The 14,784-nt window shown below is 40.7% G+C and overlaps 1 long non-coding RNA gene across 1 annotated transcript; it reads right to left on the bottom strand.

The window, feature by feature from the left end:
• Positions 1-1,231: 1,231 nt before the first annotated feature.
• On the bottom strand, positions 1,232-14,408 carry LOC117522838. The gene is made up of 4 exons (XR_004564347.1): positions 14,336-14,408; positions 13,566-13,570; positions 10,449-10,458; positions 1,232-1,242 (listed from the first exon to the last, which is right to left on the bottom strand). It is a non-coding gene; the product is annotated as an uncharacterized LOC117522838 (long non-coding RNA).
• Positions 14,409-14,784: the final 376 nt, after the last annotated feature.

The raw sequence follows: 14,784 nt of genomic DNA on the forward strand, positions 1-14,784 counted from the left end.
CGTCATGATGACGCAGGAATGATAAGATAAGACAAGATAAGACTTTATTGATCTCACAGTGGAGAAATTCACATGTTACGTCAGCTCTTAAAAAACACATAAGATGGGTGCGAGTAGAGGAAAATGTGCATCAAACAGTGTGTGCAAGGATAAGAAATAATAATAATAATTGTAACAATACAATAAAATAAGAAAATGAGGTAGAAATGTGTGAAGAGTGAAGAAGAGGGGTCTTGTTCACGAGTGAGGGACGGATGTAGCGTGAGATCGATAGACGGATCGGTGCAGCATCTGCAGTGATGCGGTCGCTGTATCGGACCGTCGTGGTGAAGAGAGAGCTGAGTAGGGGGGCAAAGCTCTCGATTTACCGATCGACCTACGTTTCGATCCTCACCTATGGTCATGAGATTTGGCTCATGACCAAAAGAACGAGATCGCGAGTACAAGCGGCCGAGATGAGTTTCCTCCGCAGGGTGGCTGGGCGCTGTCTGGGCGCTCCCTTTTTTGTCCTTTATTTAAAACAATTATGAGAGAGTTTGAAGGGAGAGGGAGGAACTGCCTGCAGCCAGACAGTTTTTTTTCTTTTAATTGTTCACATCTGCGCGCACGAACGAATCGTCCATGAGTGGACTGGAGATGTCCGGACTTTTTACTGAATATGGACATGTCCTGCCTCTGGCAATTAGTCTGTGAGCAGGACTTTTATGGACTTTATTTAAACACAATTGTGAGAGATTTTAAGAGCGAAGAACTGCAGCTCTTTGAGCGTGTAGTTTTACTGCATTGTGTACACACACATGGTATAAAAGCAATCTCAGTGATTTCTCAATCGTGCTGTTTTAATATATATTCAGACATAAAGTCCAAATAACATGGTGGGAATAGTACTTGGGTTGGTGTCTCCAGATGGTTAACTTCTGGAACAGATTAGTCTAGATCAATTAAAACACATTATCATTACATTTCTGCCACCAGTGTGGCTAGAGATTTGATTAGAAGCTAATACTTGCCGGTAAAGTATTTGTGATCAATTTTTGTAACTGACTTCATAATGAAATAAAAATATAAAGTAAAAAGAAAGCCTGACATTCAGTGTGTTCATCAGCGCTCTGATGCCTTTCATTTGCTGTTTTAAAATAACTGACTTTTCTTTTTGTTTCTTTTCAGCAAACTCCAGTCTCTTGGGAGGAGGCGGTGGTGAGTAAATTCCTTCTTTGAAATTTAATATTATGCTGTCCTCTTCTTTCTTCCTGTGATATTAAGTGATTTCAGTGTCCATTTCGCTTTACATGTTTTTGTTAAATGAGAGTGAACGTAGGACACAGCATTAAAGTGCAGTGAAGAGGTGCCTCGCAAAGTGCCACACTGAGAGGCGGTCATTACTTTGGCAGCCTGCCGAAGAACATCATCATCAAAGTAATGCAGGAAATCTGAGGCAGCCAACCGTGGCATGGGAATAATGGTTAAGGAACTCCAGTTGAACTGCTGCCCAATCCCACTGACTTTTAGTGACATGATTGAAATAATCATTCTTCACCACAGCCATATTAAGGTAAAATGAACCCAGTTAGATATGGGGTGTTTAATGTTTGATCCAAATGGGAATTTTCAATGATGTTGCATGACAAAAAAAAAAAAAGGGCGATTTGGTCAGCCTTATCTGTGTATCCATCTGTGTTGGTTGTCGCTTTATAGAGGACAATTTCCAACCAGTACATTCAACATAAACTGATCTTTCTGTCCGTGAGTCTGACTGCTGTGATGATGTCTTTCATACAAAAATCATTGAGCTATTGTTTTCTCTTTAGATCACTATAGAAATAGCATTTTTGAGAGACACTGATTGGCAGATTTGTTTGGTTTAAACTCACAACTGATTCCTCATTGAGAGAAGCACTGTATGAGATCTGATTCCATCAGTGAGGAAGGTTTTCGAGAAATTAACACATTTTCAGGTTTCTCTATCACAAACTCACACATTGAAGAAAAAGAACAAGACAAAAGAACATTACCTTGGAAATGAAATTTTCCCAATACAGTCTTTTTCTTTATCATTTTCAAAAAGTGTTACATAAACATGGCAATGATTCAAGAAATATCTGTGTCAACACGAAGCCAGTGAAAATATCTGAAAACATATGCCAGGCCTGTAGGTGGCAATGTAACAAAAAAACAGAGAAGACAGGGGGCATGCATATAACGCTTACACCCTGTAAACAAACCTACAGTCTATAGGAGGCATGTGAATCTCATCACTGACAATGATTCGATACGCACCTCAATATACCACCAGCAATACGATACATATAGCGATACATGACGATACTGATGATATGACACAATACGATTCACCCTGTTCCCAATTCGATGCAATTTGATGGCGATTCAATTCCTCACAATGCGATACGATGCAATTTGTTGTGATACAGTTAGATATGGGTATTGATATTGATGCCATTATCGATCTGATTTCTTTACTGGTTGCTTGATCAATACCTCTTGTGAATTTTCTGTGTACTAAAAGTATGCTTTACAAGTTTTCTTTGTCAACAACATTTTACTCAGTCTTAAAGTAAATAAATATGAAATTGGTCACTGGATCCTTGATCTCTGGACATAAATAAAAATCAATGAAATCTGTAGTTTTTGACAAAAGCATTTCCTTCCAGATGTCAGTGACACAAATGTAACTCCAACGACTCTGAGCTGCAGACTTGCAGCCGGCTGGCTGCACGTAAGGATGTAATTCATAAAAAAACAGAGAACATCTCATTTTGGGGAAATTTAACAGAGAACCATCGTGTACGGAAAACTCTGTTGTGGAACCGAGGACAATTCTTGTTTCTTGCCTGCAACAAGACAAGAGTTCCTGACTTTCATCCACACAAAGGTGACTCACGATTGACATCTTTAAATGGCTTTGAGAAGCTTAATGAAGAAATTGCGGACTTGCCGCTTCTGAAAATCAGTGAAGGAGATAACTAGCAACAGCGGGTCAACGCGCTGCTTTGTTGCTTTAGGCTTCAAGCAGACCCGCTGCAGTCTACAATCAACATAGAGAAATAAATATTTTTCCGATAAACACCCTCAAAAACAATGACCGCTCTGGTGTACCAAACTGAAGGACTGATAAGGGGATTGTTAAACAAAAAGGCTATTGATGTCATCATTTCTGTTGTGGTAGAAATGTGTTTTCTGGCTTTTGTCCATGGTGCATTCAGTGTGCCTCGGAAAAAAAATCGATGCAAGCAGGCAGCGAGCGATGTTTCTTGATTTCACCTGTTATTTGAATAGATGCACACTGAATGAATCGATGCACTCGCGTCGCACATATTTGTATCAAGATACCGATTTGTATCGATTAATCTCCACATGCCTAGTCTATAGGCACCTTGACACACATTTGATCCCCGCACTGCTGTGCAATTCACCATGCTAATGCTTCCTGCTTTGTCCCGCTTGACGCTATCAAATAATTAATCATTTTGTAGCCAATGTCGCATTTGCTCTCAGACATTGGCTGATGAAACCATTCAGAATCAGAGAAAAATTATCTACAGCTGCAGGTTGTTTTGTGCACATTGTGCAGCAGAGAATGTATCTGGAATCTTGTCTCAAAGGTAATTATGTATAATATATATATATATATATATATATATATATATATATATATATATATATATAGTATTGGATTGGTAAAGCAATTTCATTTTCATTCCTTATGAGTTTGATAATGCATCAAAATTATGTTTATTATACAGGTAACATCTCCCCATAATTGTTCAGATGCCCTGTGTGCAATGACACACATTAACATGCAGTGTTTTCAAATAAATTGTGCACTGATCATGACTAGTTCACGAAATTAATGTGTTCCATACGTTTTGAACGTTTCAAATTGTTGGGAAGGTGTCGTAACACGGACCCACAACAGGGGGCGCTAATGAACGGACAATGGATAAGGAAAGGAGTAACAATTTAATGTTGCACAAGTACACAACGTAAAACAAACAAAGGTTCTGCCAATCACACACAAGAGGATTGCGGGCAGGCTCGAAGATAGGAGACCTCAGATGAACGAAGAGCCGGGACCCACACCGCTTCCACCACCAACGGCCTGAAGAACACCGAAGCCGCCAAGCCCCGAGTCCCCAGGTGGTCTCTGTCCTCCGTTGTCGGCCCTGGTACTGCTGGCAGAAAAAACAGAAGGTAGTGAGTGTGAATCCTCACACCCAGCAACCTTGATTATTGATTCTTGTGGAGGGAGAGCCTCCACCTCCAATCATACACACGTGCAGCTCCGAAAATCCAGTCAAGGAAATACCACCAGGAAAAAACAGCTGCAAAACAGATCAGATTATTTTTGACATATAAGTCAGCAGAGAGATTACCTTGTATTGTAGGAGATTTCTCGGCGAGGAGGTGGAGTCGCCACCCGGCCTTTATGGTGATGGTGATGATGAGATGATGAGTGACAGCTGGTGTTGAGGATGATTGACGGCTGTCACTCCCAGTGGTTCTGGCGCCCTCTTGTGCTTGAAGCCCGCACTCCAAGCAGGGCGCCATCCGGTGGTGGTGAGCCAGCAGTACCTCCTCTTCGGCGGCCCACACAACACAAATTTTTCTTTGCGCACAGGCATGCAGCTGCGCACCGTTAACGCACAGTTTACAACAGTTTATGATGGGTTTACTCAGTGGCACACCAGATTGCATCCCAGTACGGTGATCAAATTTGTCTCACGGTGCCTTATGAAACAAACCCACCAAGTTACAATGTAACAGCAGAAGTGAGAACTTTGCAAAGCGGCACAGTGAGTAAATATGAAGTCTTTTATCCACGCCAGAGGACGCTGCCACTTGTCCCGCCACCATAAGAATGAAACATAGCTTATTATAAAAGCTGCAAGTCTTTTCTGCAGTTATTTTATTACAAGGTCAGAGAAATGTTTTTGAGCCTACTGGTCAGGACCAGTAGCACCAATTTTGTTACTGGTCCAAGATAGTGGCCCAAGGTTTTTGGAAGCTCAGAGCCTCTGACAGTGAGCCTCAGTGCCTCAATGCACATGTATTCAATCAACATTGTTATTGTAAATCTATAGCATGATAGAACGTTTTCATTTTGTATTGAATGTATGTAAAGATATGCACTTTTTTAACATGATCCTCTGCTTTCATGTGAATTTACTGTGCACCTTATTCTTTGCTTATCTGTAATTCTGGTTTCTGTGCTTGTCTTATGCAGCCCAAACATAGCTTTTAGCTCTATAATGTATTAGGGGACGTGATGGTCTAGTGGTTAAGTGTTGTGCTTGAGACCAGAGGATCCTATGTTCAAACCCCAGCCTGACCAGAAAACCACTAAGGGCCCTTGCAAGGGCCTTATCCCTAGTTGCTCCCCGTGTAGTGAGCACCTTGCATGGCAGCACCCAGATATTGGTGTGTGTATGTGTGTGTGTGTATTTGTGTGTGTGTGTGTGTGCGTATGGGTGAATGTGAGACATAATTGTAAAAGTGCTTTGGGCGTCTGATGCAGATGGAAAAGCACTACACAAATGCAGTCCATTTATGATCAAAATTTTATAATTGTTGAAGAAAATCATGTTATAGTTTCACATCCCAATCAGATTTTGTAGCAAAATGCAAACATTTGACCTAAGTTAACTTTTTATTTTGTTTGACCAATCAAATGATTTATTATTAAAACATCACAACACACACATTAAACACATGATGAAAATAAACCCCAATAAGGATCGACCAAGAACAAAAAGTAAGCAGATACAACATATTGTCCATTATGAGTGGTAGACACTCATAATAGTAACTAAACATTTTTTCTTGTTGTTACATGACATCTGGGATAGACAAGTGGGGCTATGACATCATTGTTTCACAAAAGTTCTGTTTTGTTTGTCCACACAAAAATGCTAATACCCCCGTCACACATAGCCGGAATCACGCAGAGTGGCGTCGGTCTTATGAATTGGCGTACATCCAAAAGGTGTTGGATTTCAGTTCCAAAACATTCTGACAGCCATCTGCGGAAGTTGACACAGTTGGGTAAAATCGGCCGGCTGCCCCGAGTGTGAATCAAAAGGTTCAAAACTCTACGGGCGCCGTTGAGATGGGACACCTATCCGACAGTGGTCCATGGGTTATCTGAGGACCATCTAACTGCAATTTACATATTCCGATGGCGGTAAAATGGGATTGGAAACGATTTGAGGTTCCCTCGAGATAGATCTGGCATGGTATGCCTGTCGGTATGACCTGCACTTTCCACGTATAATAATGTCCACCCCACCCAACCCGTAGCACAATGGAACTGTTGAAATGTATGTGGCACGCTTCATCACAATAATAATTATAAATTATTATCAGGTACAGTGAATGTAAACAACGGCTATCAAACCGAAAGCTCCGTGCGCTAATGCGCGCATGCTGCCACAAATCTGAACAGGCTGTTATATCCACAGTAGACCTTACAGTACAGATATTTGTCCATTCCTTCCCATGGGAGATGTAAATAATGTGAACTGTTGTCTCCATCATAACACAGGTAGCTGCGCCTCTTTATGGTATGCCGTAATGCATCATTGCACGCGTCTGGCTCGGAGCTGGATGGATCTCATGCTATAATAAATTTAATAAATGATCACCTTCTAACTCTGGAGGAGATATAACATGGAACTTTTGCCAGGCCGATACACCATTAATAAACATGCCTCTTACCTCTAACAGTGGTCCAGGAGTGTTTCACAGCGCACACTTGAACATGAAGCCAGAACAGCAGCCTGCAGTTAGAATCCTCTCACCCAAAAGAAATTAATTCCATGTGATAATCCAACCATTGCGGTGTCCAGATTTGTGTTGTGTTCCTGAAGTGTGCAAACAAGAAAAAAGTTTCCTGGAAAGGCTCCGTCTGAGGGACTGCATGGCCCAATTGCCAGCAAACTTTGGAGCGAAGCTGTCCAGTGGCAGGTGCGCCGCGCGTGCACGCTTAGTGGCCCATGCAGCGTTATGGATACACATACACAGACACGCACACACACACTCACACGGCTGAGTGATAATTACAGCCCCACAGCGCTCCGGTCTGCCATCCAGTCATTTGGAGATCGGGCAGTCTGCAGTGCCTTTTATGGCCATCTGACAAAAGTCTGTGTTGTCTACATACACTCTGGATGCGATCTGACAGGTGTGGATGATGCAGTCTGTCTGTGCTCCAACACTGCTGGCCACACCTCTTTTCCTTCCGACTGTGTCAGAATATTTGCAGTATCGGGCATGCTTCCGGCACATTCATGCTATGTGTGACGGAGCTTAAGGCACCATTTTCAGATTTGTTCACTCTGGGACGGGTTTTCAAAAATATTGTTTTCAGCCTCTGAAAATACTGATACTACTGTATGTTGATGAAACGGCAATATGATACCAAACCTTTGCAGCTGTACCTAAACTGTCTCTGTGTGGACGGGATCTTCGTCAGAAGTTTCAGCAGCACAGTGACATCAGTTGCACTTTTTAGATTAAATCAGTGAACATTTTTTCAAAAAACTGTGTACCCTTGTCAGTTTGTGTTGGTTGAGCCATTTTTCACTGTCTGTCTTGATCATTTTTCAGAGCAAAGGTTGCAATCTGCTCAGGTTTTGTTGTATTCTTTAACTTAAATCATGTTTACGCCGTTGACGACTCTCTTCCATCTTCCTGTCCACCCAATGTAACATTAATTACTGTAAAATAAAGTAAGCACAATCACATGAGGCAGTATTCAAACTGATTTTTCAATTCAAACCTCAGCATTAGTGTGTGCCTGTTCATTTTTAACCTTTATGATGGAAAAGCAGCTGCAGAATTATATTGTATGGAAAGGGTGCAGATATAACCACAAAGAAATGGCATACTTAAATGCTCAGCTAACATAGTGTCTGCTAAAGTGTGCACAGAGCTGTTGATATTTTATTCACATCCAGTCAGGCTGCCTTTGCATGTCCCTCATCTTGTCAGATAACATTTTTAAAATGGCTAACTTTCCTGCCGTTGTTGCATGGCAGCACTGCAGTGTGTGTCAGTGACACACAGAGACCCTCTGCGCTCAACCATCTAAAGAACGTCTGTGATTGAGGTGAGAGGTCAGAAGCAGGTGCCTCCATAACTAAGCCAGGCCCTATAAAGCAGATTATACTGATTGATGTCTCTCTGCTTCACTTGCGTCTTAGTATTGATTTACATCATACAGAGAAGAACAACATGCAATTTTCTTTTCCAATATGTTTTCATTATTGTTGTTTTGCAGCAAATCACCATTTTACAGTTCTTCGGCGGTGGAAAACCCAGTCTTGTTGATTGATCCTGCTTCTTTTTAGGCTAATAATCAGGGTTGCAGATTGCCCACTTATACCACAGAAAAGACTATGTCATATTCACCGTCAGCAGTGGAACTCATGATCACATGTGGCAGTTGTGTCGTATTTGAGCATTTAGATTGGTGTGGAAGTGTGTGTGTGTGTGTGTGTGTGTGTGTGTGTGTGTGTGTGTGTGTGTGTGTGTGTGTGTGTGTGTGTGTGTGTGTGTGTGTGTGTGTGTGTGTGTGTGTGTGTGTGTGTGTGTGTGTGTGTGTGTGTGTGTGTGTGTGTGTGTGTGTGTGTGTGTGTGTGTGTGGACCAGCTGGGTCAATTTTCAGCCATCTTTATGGGAATATTACTTGGGTTAATATCTCCCCTACCAATGTGGCCAGAGATTTCAGCAAAACCTCAAATTGATCAATAAAATATTTGTCATTGGTAAAAGTGACTTCATAATGAAGTCACAAAGTAGTCATAATGTAAAGTTATATATATATATATATATATATATATATATATATATATATATATATATATATATATATATATATATAGTTTTAAAGAATACCTCCTTTTACTTGACACAATATCTCTGCAACCAGTGTAGCTACAGAGATGATCTGCAAATATTTGTAATAAATTAAGTCATACAGAAGTCATTAGCAAGTCAAAAACCTTTACAGTCATATATCTGCTCTCAATGTGGTAGCAATGTGGTACTTAATGAAAGCTCACAGTAATCAGATCAGTGTTTGGTTTTGAATTGTATCACATTGAGAAACACCCGAGAAGACCTTATGGAGCCATGCAAGAGAATGATGGTCCAAGTCTTTGGTGTCCTGGTATTTCCTGTCTTAATGTGTGGTTGAATGCTAACCAGTGACCTGAGGGAACAACTAGACATCTTTGGTACCAGGTCTCTGTGGAGGATCATTAGGTTCTGCAAGAATGACTTTGTATCAAACGAGTTGTAACTTAAGGAGACTCAGATGTGAAGTGTCATTTGCATTGTGTTTGAGCATCAGTGTCGACATTTTGGCCATGTGGGACATACATTTCTTTATGTATGCTCTATCATGCAGTTGCCTTTATGTGGAGGACCCCAATGCTTGGGTAAGTCCTAGGGGACACTGACTTTTCACTGCGTCATATAGATGGTTACTTTCGATGGATGGACTGGTTGTCTGCCTGGGTTTTTGCTATCAAGGACCCAAGGTGGTTCTGTGGGGTTGTGGATGCGGTGATGCCTGACACCAGCGTTGCTCCCAGACGACTTTGTATAACTGACGTTACTATGAAGTCAAAAGAAGTCCTAATATGAAGTCATATCATAAAATAAAGCACTGTTTCATGATATCTCCACAACCAATTTAGCTAGAGAGTAAATGTAAAGCTCATATAGAGCAGCAAATACTTTACCATGATTTTCTCCTAATTAAATCATAATAAAGACATTAAGAGGTCATAAAGTTACCTCACAGCCCAGAAAACACATTTTTGAAGTGTGCATTTTATAATGAAAAGAATGTATCTCCATGTGCAGAGCACGCAGGGTGTGCATCAGCTCTCTGATGCCTTTTACTGTCATTCTCTTGTCAGGCTTTTTTTTTTTAATTATTAACTGCCATCCAGCAATGCAAATCCTTCCAATTAACTCTAAAATGCTAAGACTTCTATTTTGTCTCATTAGTAGTGACCACAACGAGCCCAAGTTAATCTGTTATGGCTTTGTTTTTGTGAAGCCGCCATATGTTTGACTGTGCTAAAGGAAGAGGAGATGATTGTGTCCAGCGATTGCTCATCATTTTCTACCAGGAAGCTAAAAATGCAATTTGGCCCCAAGAGCAAAACGGTAACATATTTGAATTTTATCTGGGCAAGGCCAAAGGGGGTTTAAACTGCCACTGTCTTTATCACTCTAAGGTGTCTGCTAAACCTGCAAAGCTATTCTCTGTGTTCTCACCCTGGCTTGCCTTCTTCCTCTAGCTATGCTTTGGCATGTGAGGACCTCCTGCCTTGGTGGCAGCAAAGATCGATGTGAGGAGGAGATGTGCTCTCATATGGGGCTCTCCTTATCTCCCGGCTGTCTTCTCGGGGTTCTACAGAAGGGCAGCTTCACAACAGGATGATCCATCATGCTGGCTTCACACACCTGAGCCATGTTTAGTTCTCACAGTCTTGAGGCAGGCCTCCCGCCAGGAACACTGGACAAAGACTTCACTGTATGTAGAGAAAAGTTCCTTTGCCACCTACACTTTTTACGAACTTCTCATGACTTTGTGTGGCTCCAAGGAATTTTTGCAATTCCCTTTTATCTGGAGACATCTTTTGAGGGGTGGGAAAAAAAGTTTCACCTCTGTATATGGTAATTAAATGGCTATACGTAGCCGTAGTCAGCTAAGTATAAACTTTTTTGTTGGTGCTTGTTTTGCAGGCTTGCAGCAAGAGCAGTGTGAATCTGAAGAAATAAATAAAATTAATTCCCTGGGTGAGGTTAGAACTGTACCAACTTGCTGTATTCCTAGTTTCGAGTTATTTGGGGGGGGGATCTTACGACCCAGCAATCCATTAAATCCTTAGAAATTACTGATGGGAATTCTCTTACGTTGTATATCTTCAGACTGGTGTACACAATGGGGTTAACCAAAATAGCACTGTTATCTATGTTAGACATGTTGGTCTCGGTGGGATCCCACACTTACAAAGAGGGAAATAACAATGATCTCTGATAATAGCACGCTAAATGAGGCCTCTGTGAATAGAGGGCAATTATGGATACTACCAGGTTGCTCCACGATGTGTGTCACAGCATGACTTGATGCTAGCACAATCCCAAAAGAGTAGATCTAATGTAAATATTTTGTGCTTCCCCCCACCCCATGTGTTACCCACATGTATATACACTCTACAACACAAGAGAGGGCGCTCCACTTTTCCTTTGATGTCTCCATCCAGCAATAGAATTTTGCTCATTAGCTTTTGAACCAGAACTATTGGATGCATAGCGCTAGTTTTTTACTAGACCACCCAAACAAACACAGTCCTCTGGTTGGGTCTCATTTTATCGGTCCAGACAGACAAAGCTGACCATGCACACTTGTTTTGTGCATCCCTACTCCTGCTAATTTTACCACAGGCATCTGGGGCTACTCATCGTCATGCTTACAGAACACAGGCTGTTTGTGCTCCCAGATCACCTCCTCATACATTTCTTAAACACCGCTGAGAGTTACAATAAGTACCGCATCATTCTAATATATGGGATTGATTATGGTTGTTGAGATCATTGCAGCTGCCACTAGCAACTTTCTTCATGTCAGTTAATTTGCCAACTGTTTTTACCAACGAATCGATTGATCGGAATGATTAATTTTCATCCAAAAGAAAATCAAACTGAACATTTAATTTGCTTTTATTTTGACAACAACGAACTATATTTTCACCGTATAATGCAGCAAGAACACATAATAAAATATAAATGTGTGCGCATCACAGGACAGAATTGCAGCTTCAGTTAACATGAATTGACAATACTGACGGTGGTTTTACCTTTTCTTCAAGTTCATAATTCAGACTTGCACTTGTATGTTTACCCTTCAGCTGTTCCTACATAGTGCTGCTGTAGTTGCCAATGAAAGCTTGCACAATGTACTCAAACCTTTCTTTGAGATAATTAGAAATAATCACATATTTTTGATGCCTTCTGTCTTTGGGAAATTTAGTAACAGAGTCCAACTCTGCTGTAGCCGATATGATCCCTCCCCAAAACTGGAGCCAAGCTGACCAATGACTGGAGCCATAATGTCTCTCGTCATTCACGCAGCAATCATGTTGTGGCGTTGAGGAATAACATTTGTTGAGTGAAATTGGTATGTAATGGAAAACAAAAAAGGTCAATTCATAAATATAATTTTAAAATATTCATTCATTAAAAATGATGATTTTCAGCGTCTATGTCATCTATTTCATCGACAAATTATGGCAGCCAGATTTATCATGTTTGACTGTGGTACTTTGCCCTTCTCTGCAAATACAAATGTTTAACTTGTATAAATTTTCAACACAAAAAGACAGCACATTGTGGAACTCCAGCAAAAGTCATGTTTAGAGAAATATACAACAATTTGCTGTATGATATTCAAGCTTATAGTAAGTTGTTTATTTAGTCGCAAAATTACAAAGCAACAGTGCATTTCATTGAAACTATATAGTGCCTATGGGGTTAGAATTGTGTGTTCCTCTGTGCTTAAAACAAAAAGAAAATAGATCCACTTTTGGACATGTTTGTTCAATACTTTATCAGGATCCCTGACTGGTTCAGTGTGCTTATCTCTGTCTTCATTTGTTATGTAAAGAGCTCTGTTTTCTTTCCCTGTCACCTCCAGGTGAACCATTATCCTCTGTCTGGGTCTTGCCAGAGGCTTGTTTATTGAACAGACTAGAGGGGACCAGGGCATGGTGCTCTGTCAGGAGGGGAGGAAGGGCTTGACATATAGGATGGTGTTGTATGACGGTTTTTACTGGATGGCCTTCTGTCCATATCACTGTCACTTCAGCTGTCTGAAAGCCCCAGAAGTCTTTATCGGTTTAGTTAATCAAAAACGACACATTATTCTCATTATTCATCGGTTGCACACGCTGTCTGACTGATGATTTTCAGTTCACAGATGGTAGTAGCAGTCATTAGCATAACTTATGACTGAGATAGTGGATTTCCCCATGGAGTAGCCTAAATAATGTAAAATGATAAATTGAATGCAAAGAATCTTCCGTCAGTGCAGTACCCACAGGATTTGCTTATCTCTTCATTTAGCTGGTAGTTAGTTACACTCTGATCTAGGTCCACTTAATATTTGTGCATTAATGTTCCATGCACAAAAGACATCTTTGATGTAGCAAATTCCAAAATCATGTGTCTTGTCTTTCAGATGACACGGTTATCTTGATATTTGTGGTTTACAAGATGAACACAGCACAGAATTCTCGCAGAAGTTAGTATTCTTCTGTCTGCATAGTCCAGAATACCTCTGCGCAGTCAGTTGTGGGGCATAGCAGGCATTTACAGGCATACTGTCTTATTCATTTGGAGTCTTAAATGAGATTGTGCTATTCATTCAATAATTAAAATAGGAAAAAAATTATTAACATTGACTTACTTAGTAAAATTATAATTATTTTGATGCATTTGCACTGTATTCCATTATGCCACAGAAGGGCCACAGTGCCTTTTATTGAACATGCATTCTCTTATAATAATGTAGGCATTAATGTAGGCGTTCCTTTTCCATAATAAATTAGAATAAGCCAAAATTATTGCTTACTTTAAAATATCTACTCATAAAATACAAAGGATCTTCAGGTTTTAACTAGTGTGTGCAGTACATTGGCGATGCCTCTGTTGGTCTTTTGTTCACCACCAGAGGCAGCACCACATAGAGTTGTTGAAAGTGCAGCATAAAAGATAAGCTGTTGTTAACATGAATATCATAGCACAACTTTCCTCTTCTGAAGCAGTCTGACATTATTAAGAAATTGTAAACTGAAGGTAAAGTCCAAACAGGTATATTTTCAATTCTATGTATTTCATTTATATAGCGCCAAATCACAGCAAATCTGCCTCAAGGCGCTTCACACGACTAACATCTAGCCTTACCAGCCCCTAGAGCAACCACACAGGAGACACTGGTAAGAAAAAAGTCGCTCTGATGGTGTTGAAGAAGAAACCTCAAGCAGACCATACTCAAGAGTGTTGACCCACGGCTTAGGCCATTCTAACAGTTACAAGGTTTATACAAAATTTTGACAAAGCTGAAGCACCAGGAAAATGAAAACCAAAGTAACATAAAAACAAATTGTATTATTGAGATGACGACACAAGCATTTTTTTTTTACCACAGGAAGGGTGTCATCCAGCATCCTGGTGTGCAAAGGCAGCATCCATCCATCATGCTGTCAGTGGGCCTGTCAATGTGGTACAGTTTATTCCAAACAGTGTGCTGCGTCAGCTTCAGCCATGGGATCTCGTGGTCAGTCCAGCGCCCTGTGGTGTGCAACTGTCAGCCTGTCGGCTAGAAAAACTAGCCCTAAGCTTCACTAACATACCCAGAATTTAGATGAAGTGAAGCCGAGACCTGTTTTGTTGCTAATATGATGAATTAAAGGGATAAGAACCATAGTACCATTCTAGGCTAGTATGCCCAATTGGAGAGCGGCTTACAGGTGGCTGTCTGTAAATAAGTGTTGCCACCATGTCGAATAGGAACTTTGAACTATATTTGTTCTTGTTAATCGTATCAGAGCAGTAGGCCTGCTTTGTAGCCCGTATTGTCTGTAATGTCCGTGAATGATTTGCAGAGCGCAGAAGGTTTATTTATATGAATGTTGAAGTCACAGAAAATCAATAGGTTATCTGCACGGGGTGCCATGTTAGAGATAAACT

This window comes from Thalassophryne amazonica, chromosome 13, assembly GCF_902500255.1.
Source record: "Thalassophryne amazonica chromosome 13, fThaAma1.1, whole genome shotgun sequence".
NCBI lineage: Eukaryota > Metazoa > Chordata > Actinopteri > Batrachoidiformes > Batrachoididae > Thalassophryne > Thalassophryne amazonica.